Source organism: Pelophylax lessonae (assembly GCF_965119305.1).
Source record: "Pelophylax lessonae genome assembly, chromosome: 8".
Classification (NCBI taxonomy): Eukaryota; Metazoa; Chordata; class Amphibia; order Anura; family Ranidae; genus Pelophylax; species Pelophylax lessonae.
The window spans coordinates 33099747-33110374 of NC_138775.1; the positions used below are offsets into that span (position 1 = coordinate 33099747).

Genomic DNA, 10628 nt, shown 5'->3' on the forward strand with positions numbered 1-10628 from the left:
ATTTACCCCCTTAATCACCAGGCCATTTTTTTGCGATTCAGCATTGCGTTATTTTAACGGAAAACTGCGCGGTTGTGCAATGCTGTACTGAAATAAAATGGATGCCCTTTTTTTCCCACAACTAGAGCTTTCTTTTGATGGTATTTGATCACCTGTGCGATTTTTATTTTTTGCGCTATAAACAAAAAAGGAGCGACAATTCTGAAAAAAAACAAACAATATTTTTCACATTCTGCTATATCTGCTTCTGCTATATAACATTCCCAAAAAAGAAATATTTAAAAATCAAAAATTTTCATCCTTTTAGGCTAATTTGTATTTTGCTTCTTATTTTTGGTAAAAAAACAAATCGCAAAAAGCGTATTTTGATTTGTGCAAAAGTTATCGCATCTACAAACTAGAGGAAAGATTTATGTCATTTTTATTTATTTATTTATTTTTACTAGTAATGGCGATTACTGCGATTTTTTGCAGAACTGCGACATTGCGGAGGACTGATCGGACCCATAACTGACACTTTTGGGGTGACCAGTGACATTACTATAGTAATCATGGCTAAAAATATGCACTGTCACTGTAATAATGACACTGGCAGGGAAGGGGTTAACCTAGGGGTGATCAAAGGGTTAATTGTGAGCCTAGGGGAGTGTTTTCTAACTGTATGGGGGAGGGACTTGTGAAATAATCATAGAGATTTGTGATCTTATATAGAAGGATCACAGGAGCTCTGTGATCATTCCGGAGAGAAGAACGGTCAGCTGTGTTTACATCAGCTGACCGGTGTTCTCTCTCAGTGGGGAGCGATCGCGGGTGCCCGGCAGCAATCGCACCAGCTGGTCCCATGGATCGGCATCCCCCCTGCCTAGTGGAGTCGGGACCGTGCCACCGGTGGTGCACGCTCGCCCCCCAGCACCACTCCCGCAAACTGACATACCAGTACTTCGATTCGTGCAGCTGAGCCAGCCTGCCACACTATATATGTGGAGGGCGGTCGGCAAGTGGTTAACCAAAACGTTTCAGTTTTCTTTTTTTGACCTTATTTTAGACCAAGTGACGGTAGATCCTGGTTGGTGGATGGCACCTGCAGGGTGCTTCCTGAGAACATCAGAGCATCCTACCTCAGTACTATTCTCAAAAGTCCTAAGCCTTGATGTAAGCAGAGGGCTGGCTCTTGGACGGTGTTACGCAAACATCAAAATGCCTTACAGTGGTAGTAAATTCTCTACATCTCTTTAACGTGCACTGCTTAAGAGATATTCCAATGAGCAGCAGCCGGTAACGTCACGGGCACATGCGTTCTGAAGGAACAGCATTCCTGTGCCATCCCTTCAGAGCTCTGTGCCGTAGCTGTGCATGCACGGGAGTGACGTCACTGTGGCTTGGCCATTCAAACGGCTGCAGCCCACAGACCCAGAAGGAAGACCGGGTGAAGATGGAAGCCTCTGCAGTGGTAACAGTGAGCCGCTGGAGGGCTTCGTTTAAGATAAATCTTTCATAATGTGCTAGTATGGGGTTCATTTACTAAAGGCAAATAGATTGTGCACTCTGCAAGAGCAGTTGTTTAACCACTTAAGCCCCGGAAGATTTTACCCCCTTCCTGACCAGGGCCTATTTTGCGATTCGGCACTGCGTGACTTTAACGGACAATTGCGCGGTTGTGCGCCACTGTACCCAAACAAATTTGACGTCCTTTATTTCCCACAAACAGAGCTTTCTTTTGGTGGTATTTGATCACCTGTGTAATTTTTTGATCATGCGCTATAAACAAAAAAAGAGCGACAATTTTGCAAAAATAACAATATTTTTCACATTTTTTTATATGAAATTCCCCCTCAAAAAAAATGTAAAAATCTAAATTTTTTAAAATTTTAGGCCAATTTGTTTTCTGCTACATATGTTTGGTAAAAAAAAAATCGCAAAAAGCGTATTTTGATTGGTTTTCGCAAAAGTTATTGCATTTACTAACTAAGGGAAAGATTTTTGTAATTTTTATTGTTTTTTTTTTTTAACAAGTAATGGTGGCTATCTGCGATTTTCTTTGCGGGACTGCGACATTACGGCGGACAGATCAGACCCTTGACTGACATTTTTGACACTTTTGGGGTTACCAGTGACATTACTACAGTAATCAGTGCTATACATATGCACTGTTACTGTAAAAATGACACTGGGAGGGAAGGGGTTAACTTTATTGGAGAGGGAAGGGTTAAAGAGGTTGTACACTCGTTCAAAAAAAAATTTTTTTTCTTACAACCTGCAAGAGAAAGACATAATGAGCTAGTATGCATCGCATACTAGCTCATTATGAAATACTTACCTTAGAACGAGCCCCCGCCGTGCCGCTCTCTTACCTGTATGACGAGCGACATGTTCAGTCGCCCGTCTTCCGGGATCGCGGCATCCGGCCATCTGATTGGCCGGAGCCGCGGTGACGTCACTCCCGCGCACGCGCGCGGGAGCCGACGGTCACGGCACGGGGCTCTGAAGGAACGGCACGATCAGCCGTTCCTTCAGAGCGCATGCGCCAGTGACGTCACTGGCTGCATTAAAGGTAAATATCTCCTAAACCGTACATGTTTAGGAGATATTTACAGTACCTATAGGTAAGCCTTATCATAGGCTTACCTATAGGTACAACTTCCTGAGGAGGGTTTACTTCCTCTTTAAGTGTGTCCCTAGGGGCGTGCTTCTAACTGTGACACTTTTACACAGGGGAGAATGACAGGCGGCTTTGTTTACACTAGCCACCTGCCTTTCTCCCTCTCCACCCGACAATTGCGAGTGACTGGCGGACATCGGGTCCGCCGGTCGCACGCGCGGGCTGCATAGGGAACGAGCGGGGGCGGGAGCGCGCCTCTGGCGGCGCGCGCTCGCCCCCTATTGGCTCCCAAGCTAGTGAAGTACCAGTAAGTCACTTTGCCTGGGAGGGGCTGACCGCCGCCGTATATAGTCGGGCGGCGGTCGGCAAGTGGTTAAGAGCTTAGTAAATGAACAGAAGCTCTGCTGACTTCCATCATCCAATCACGCGCAAGCAAAAATGCTGTTTTTTTTTTTTAATTTCCTTGCACATGATTGGGTATTTTTTGCAAAGTGAAGCCTTACCTCATTTACTAAGCTCTGGAGCAACTGCACTTGTAGAGTGCAACTGCCCTTTGCAAAGTGCAAAGTCTATTTGCTTTTAGTAAATCAACCCCCAATGTTACCTGCCTGGGCAGAGTACGGGGCTAATGTACTTTGCCCAATGTACAGATTTCCTGTTTTCTGTACACGGCGATGATCAATAACACTGACCTTTCACTCCCCATAAACTATATACAATGAAGTTCAATCTGGGACAATAAAACCCAAGGCCATGCTGGTACTGTACACATTTACTGCCAAACAAACTGTTCCCATGCTTTGGAGGGTGCTGGCCCCTTTCCACCAATCAGAGAATGGATCTGCTCCAGCCTCCCAGGGGTTTGCCCAATCCGCTAAGTGCATGCAAATTTGGCCATGGATGTTCTCAGAGGTTACTGCAGTACAGAGACCTCTCTCCGTCTTCCGCAAACAGTAATCAAATTTCTTATAGATCTTAAAGGATCAAGGTGCAGAAATAGGTTGAGGCCAGTGAAAGATGATCCGCTGAACTGTGACACAAAAAGATAACAAATGTTGCTGATTTATTTTGATAATTGTATCTTGTTCAGAGTTTTGCATCCTTTTTTCAGTCCCAGCACGGAAAGTATGCAAAATGGAAAAGTTAACCTAAGCCTGGGATGATGCACACTGCCACCTTATTGAAATAACTTCACATCAGAGGTCCTCCCATCACATCAGAGGTCCCCCCGTCACATCAGAGGTCCCCCCGTCACATCAGAGGTTCTCCCATCACATCAGAGGTCACCCCATCCCATCAGAGGTCCCCCATCACATCAGAGGTCCCCCATCACATCAGAGGTTACCCCATCACATCAGAGGTCTCCCCATCACATCAGAGGTCTCCCCATCACATCAGAGGTTCTCCCAACACATTAGAGGTCCTCCTATCACGTCAAAGGTTCTTCCATCACATCAGAGTTCCTCCCATCACATATGAGGTCCCCCCCAATCACATCAGAGGTTCCCCATTACATCAGAGGTTCTCCCATCACATCAGAGGTTTCCCCATCACATCAGAGGTCCCCCCATCACATCAGAGGTTCTCCCATCAGATCAGAGGTTCTCCCATCACCACAGAGGCCTCCCCATCACATCAGAGCCCCCCCCATCACATCAGAGGTTCCCCATTACATCAGAGGTCCCCCCCATCACATCAGAGGTTCTCCCATCACCAGAGGCCTCCCCATCACATCAGAGGTTCTCCCATCACATCAGAGGTTCTCCCATCACCACAGACGCCTCCCCATCACATCAGAGGTCCCCCCCCCCATCCCATCAGAGGTCCTCCTATCACATCAGAGGTTCTCCTATCACATCAGAGGTCCTCCCATCACATCAGAGACACCCCCATCACATGAGAGATCCCCCATCACATGAAAGGTCCTCCCATCACATCAGAGCTCTCCCCATCACATCAGAGGTCCTCCTATCACATCAGAGGTCCCCCCATCACATCAGAGGTCCCCCCCATCACATTAGAGGTCCTCCTATCACATCAAAGGTCCTTCCATCACATCAGAGGTCCTCCCATAACATAAGAGGTCCCCCCATCACATCAGAGACACCCCCATCACATGAGAGATCCCCCATCACATGAAAGGTCCTCCCATCACATCAGAGCTCTCCCCATCACATCAGAGGTCCTCCTATCACATCAGAGGTCCTCCTATCACATCAGAGGTCCCCCCATCACATCAGAGGTCCCCCCATCACATTAGAGGTCCTCCTATCACATCAAAGGTCCTTCCATCACATCAGAGGTCCTCCCATAACATAAGAGGTCCCCCCCATCACATCAGAGGTTTCCCATTACATCAGAGGTTCTCCCATCACATCAGAGGTCCTCCCATCACATCAGAGGTTCTCCCATCACCACAGACGCCTCCCCATCACATCAGAGGTCCCCCCCCCCCATCCCATCAGAGGTCCTCCTATCACATCAGAGGTTCTCCTATCACATCAGAGGTCCTCCCATCACATCAGAGCTCTCCCCATCACATCAGAGGTCCTCCTATCACATCAGAGGTCCCCCATCACATCAGAGCTCTCCCCATCACATTAGAGGTCCTCCTATCACATCAAAGGTCCTTCCATCACATCAGAGGTCCTCCCATCACATAAGAGGTCCCCCCCATCACATCAGAGGTTTCCCATTACATCAGAGGTTCTCCCATCACATCAGAGGTCCTCCCATCACGTCAGAGGTTCCCCTATCCCATCAGAGGTCTCCCCATCACATCAGAGGTTCTCCCAACACATTAGAGGTCCTCCTATCACATCAAAGGTTCTTCCATCACATCAGAGGTCCTCCCATCACATAAGAGGTCCCCCATCACATCCGAGGTCCTCCCATCACATCAGAGCTCTCCCCATCACATCAGAGGTCCTTCTATCACATCAGAGGTCCTCCTATCACATCAGAGGTCCTTCCATCACATCAGAGGTTCTTCCATCACATAAGAGGTCCTCCCATCACATCAGAGGTCCCCCCATCACATCAGATGTTTCCCATTACATCAGAGGTTCTCCCATCACATCAGAGGTCTCCCCATCACATCAGAGGTCTCCCCATCACATCAGAGGTTCTCCCATCACCACAGACGCCTCTCCATCACATCAGAGGTCCCCCCCATCACATCAGAGGTCCTCCTATCCCATCAGAGGTCTCTACATCACATCAGAGGTCTCCCCATCACATCAGAGGTCCCCCCGTCACATCAGAGGTTCTCCCAACACATTAGAGGTACTCCTATCACAACAAAGGTCCTTCCATCACATCAGATGTCCTCCCATCCCATAAGAGGTCCCCCCCATCACATCATAAGCCCCCCCCCCATCACATCAGAGGTTCCCCATTACATCAGAGGTTCTCCCATCACATCAGAGGTTCTCCCATCACATCAGAGGTTTCCCCATCACATCAGAGGTTCTGCCATAAGATCAGAGGTTTTCCCATCACCACAGAGGCCTCCCCATCACATCAGAGGTCCCCCCATCACATCAGAGGTCCCCCCATCACATCAGAGGTTCTCCCATCACATCAGAGGTTCTCCCATCACCACAGACGCCTCCCCATCACATCAGAGGTCCCCCCATCACATCAGAGGTCCTCCTATCACATCCGAGGTTCTCCTATCACATCAGAGGTCCTCCCATCACATCAGAGACTCCCCCATCACATGAGAGATCCCCATCACATCAGAGGTCCTCCTATCACATCAGAGGTCCCCCCTATCACATCAGAGGTCCCCCCATCACATTAGAGGTCCTCCTATCACATCAAAGGTTCTTCCATCACATCAGAGGTCCCCCCCCCCCCATCACATCAGAGGTTCTCCCATCACATCAGAGGTTTTCCTATCACATCAGAGGTTCTTTTATCACATAAGAGGTCCCCCCGTCACATCAGAGGTGCCCCCCATCACATCAAAGTCCCCCTATCTTTCAAAGGCCTCCTTCTACATAGGAGAACCCTATCACACCAGAATATCCCCATGACAGAGTCCCATATCACATGTCTGGGGAATGCCTCTTGTGTATGTGCAGCCGAGAGGTGGGGAATGCCCCGGGTGCAGATCAGATTGGCCTGTATAGGTGACGGTATCCTGGTAGACTCACGCAGATGAGTTCAGAACCAAGTCTGAACATGTCTGAGATCATCATTAGTTATGATCTGGTCACATTGTCATCCCATGGGTCAGTTAATTTAGTTGTCTTCCTCCTCAATGGATAGATAGATAGATAGATAGATAGATAGATAGATAGATAGATAGATAGATAGATAGATAGATAGATAGATAGATAGATAGATAGATAGATAGATAGATAGATAGATAGATAGATAGATAGATAGATAGATAGATAGATAGATAGATAGATAGATAGATAGAAGGATGGTGGGCAGGAGGATGCCAACAGGGCCACCCACGAAAGAAAGAAAGGAAACATTCTGCAGTTATAGAGATATAAAGATATTTCTTGTGTCCTCGTTTACCCTTTTCTGCCACCTCGATCCTTCCAGTACAAAGCTTCTATTGTTGGTTGCAGGATCCTGGCATTAGTAAATCTGATTTATACACAAATATAATAGAAGGGATGACATCTGAGAAACTCGCTCTGCCTGCTCAGGGTTGGCACAAGCCTCTATGTGCCACCTAACACCAACTCACTCTCTGACCTTAGTAACATCTATTTCAGGAGACGGTTAGAAGGCTTCATGCACACTGGGGCTTTTGTAAATGCTAGGAGAAAAGCAGCTTCAAAAACACGCCTAAGTTGCATTTTTTGCAAATGCATTTAGGTGCGTTTTGCTGCGTTTAGGAGCATTTAGGTGGTCAAGCGCTTGGACTTTTGTTTTCTACATTGGCCAGAATATGAATTGATTCTGGCCATTGATATGAAGAAACGCTCAAGCGTGAAATGTACCTAGAGCTCAGGTGCGTTTAGACACGTTGGGCGTTTTTTCTAACCATGTGTTCCTCTTCTGAACCCAATTTTGGTGCATTCAGATTCCGGCCTCTAATCTCCTCGGTGTGTAGGGAAACACCGGCTAACATAGAGGGGCATTCAGGGGCAGAAGAAAAAGACGGAGCTCTGATCTCTGATTACATACAAACACATCAGAAGATGCGGATTTACACATTGATATAATCTGGAATTTTGGGATTATTTTGTATACAATGGAATACAATTCTCTTCCGGGCACAACCTAATGAAGTCTGCACTGTCGCACACAGAGACTCTCCAGCACGCTGGAAAATATTCACGGCTGGTGAGAAGGGAATGACGTTATCACCCAATGGATGCCACATCCAAGTGTTGGCCAATTCAGGCAGGTGATGGTGGTTAGGGAGTTTCAGAAATCAGATTTCCCACCAACGAACTTCTCAGTAAAGATCGTCCTGAACCCAAGCTGATTACAGTATTTGTCACGTCCAACTATTTAAGTTTTGAATAAATTGGGGAAGGATTAGAACCCCTGTTGGGTTATTACTGCTATTCTTTGCTTCCTTATGGCGGCCATACACACCAATTGTTGACCCAATCGGTGTGCAATTTGATTAAAAGAATCAAACCAGACAGAGACCGAACAGCCATAACTTCCCTTCTATTCGATTTAAATTCAGTTTAGTATAGATTCGACCAAAATGAGTTGATCGATCAGAACGGAAAATTATTGGTAGTTTTGCATCAATCGGCAGCACTGAGCTGATTTGGTCATAAATTCGATTTTATTTCTATTGATCGGCATTTTGAGGATGCATAGAGGAAACAGAGATCGGATCAATAACTTGTGATCATAAGCTCCAAATATTAGGTAGATAGATAGATGGATGGATAGACAGATAGACAGATAGACAGATAGACAGATAGACAGATAGACAGATAGATAGATAGATAGATAGATAGATAGATAGATAGATAGATAGATAGATGGTGGGCCGGAGGATGCCAACAGGGCCACCCACGAAAGAAAGGAAACATTCTGCAGTTATAGAGATATAAAGATATTTCTTGTGTCCCCTTTTCTGCCACCTCGATCCTTCCAGTACAATGCTTCTATATATAAATTGAATTGTATTTCTATTAATCGGCATTTTGAGGATGCATAGTGGAAACAGAGATCTGATCGATAACTTTTGATCATAACCTCCAACTATTAATTGAATTTCTCTTCCCTGTCTGTGGCACTTTTGACAATCAATCAATTATTTCCATTCGGAGAGATTGATTGGAAAATAAATTGATCATTTATCCAAGCATGTTTGGCCACCATTAGAAAGATTTTCCCTTCACTTCCTGTCCTGGTGACAACATTTTATAAGACAGGAAGTAGGGGAACTCGCCAACGGAAAAACAGGAGGAAATCATTTTTTTTTTCACCTTTACATACCTTTTAGCCAAATTCTAGCAACCAATGAGATAATCACCTAACAAAAAAGACAAGGGACAGCTCCACCTTTACTGCATGCATTCACGTCAGTCTTATAGTATCTGACTTCGGGCTCATTTACCATGGCAGCAGCTCCTGCCACTCCTCTGAAAAGCAAACCACAGTGGATTGCTTTTCAGAGGGTAGATAAGTTATGTCACCCCCTCACAGTGCCGGGACAAGGTCACCCAGCGTCCAGGGCAAAAATGCCTAATTGCGCCCCCCCCCCTTAGTCTCTTAATGTTAGGGTTAGAGTCAGGGCATCCCCATCTCTGCAATGTATCACTTCGCCCAGGGTAGTCGTCCCTCCTGCCCACCCCTTGTCCCGGCCCTGCCTCCTCACCACCTGTTTTAACCCCCAAAAAGTCCATACTACAGGACAGTTATGGATTGGCTGCAGTACAACCCAATTTGTTTGCTGTGTTAGTTTAAGGGGGGCACTCAACTTACAATTTCTACTGACACCCTTAGGGGTAACACATGTGGCTAGGGGGCGGTAAAACTAGGCTGTTAAGTTGCAGTGTTACCACTCCCCAACGACCCACCTGACGAAGGGCTTGCAGCCACCCAGGGCTGTACACATGCAAATATTAAACAGCATGTCACATTTGGAGGGTGTTATCACCGCCGAACGCAACCCATGCAAGTCTATGAGGCCTCAGCGCAACCAAGCAATGCACGCATTTGTGGCACAGTGTTGTGGCATTTACAGGGCTAAATCAGGCAATGAGGGGGCTACATGTCAAATACCCTCTGAAAAGCAATCTGCTTTGGATCGCTTTTCAGAGGGGAAGCAAGAACTGCCGCCCAAAAATGCCATTAGCAACTAGTAAACATGCCCTGATCGACCTATTAGCACAGGTAAGACAGTAAATTGCAGTGTCTTATTGGTTGCTAGGAAGAACAGACACGATGCAGGAGGCTTATTTTCTAATAAAACCATTAAGATTTCTTAACGCAAATGCACGGCGTTCCAGCTGTTGCAAAACCACAAGTCCCAGCAGATCTGCAGGCCCATTGCTGTTGCAAGCCTGCAGGAAGCAGACCAGAATAAATCTTCTATTGAAACTGATCAGAATTCCTCTTCCATTGATCTGATATTGGTAAAGTGATTGCCATGGAGAGCTGCACTTTGCATGTCCCCATTGCTCTGTTACCTGTCATAGAATAGAGGTGACATCCCCATTGTGTGCCCCCCCAGACATACAGCATGCATGCACTGCACTCACCTGCACTCAGGAAGACCCAGAGACAGCACAGATCTGAACGCTGGAGGAGCTCAGCTGAGTGATCTCCAGAGTCAGGAGGAGGGAAGGCAGAGGAGGAGTTCAGTGTCAGTACAAAGCAGGCTGGGACTCCGCAGGACAATCCTGGAACAATGCAATGGGAGGGAAGGCTCCCCTCATCTGCAAATATTTTACCTTGTTAGTGCCGGTTCACACATATGCAATGACAGACATCTCATGTGATTCGCATCGCATTGCTGTGCAGATCACATGCGATGTCTGTGCGATGCCAATTTCAGCCATACAAACTGTATGGCTGAAATCGCATT

The 10628-nt window shown here is 46.6% G+C and overlaps 1 protein-coding gene across 1 annotated transcript in view; it reads right to left on the reverse strand.

The window, feature by feature from the left end:
- Positions 1-10422, reverse strand: part of LOC309561235 (cytosolic 10-formyltetrahydrofolate dehydrogenase) — an 82544-nt gene extending 72122 nt beyond the window's left edge. Inside the window, exon 1 of the mRNA XM_082265028.1 lies at positions 10303-10422. The gene's annotated coding sequence lies outside the window, so the exon portion shown is untranslated. The remainder of the gene's footprint in view (positions 1-10302) is intronic.
- Positions 10423-10628: the final 206 nt, after the last annotated feature.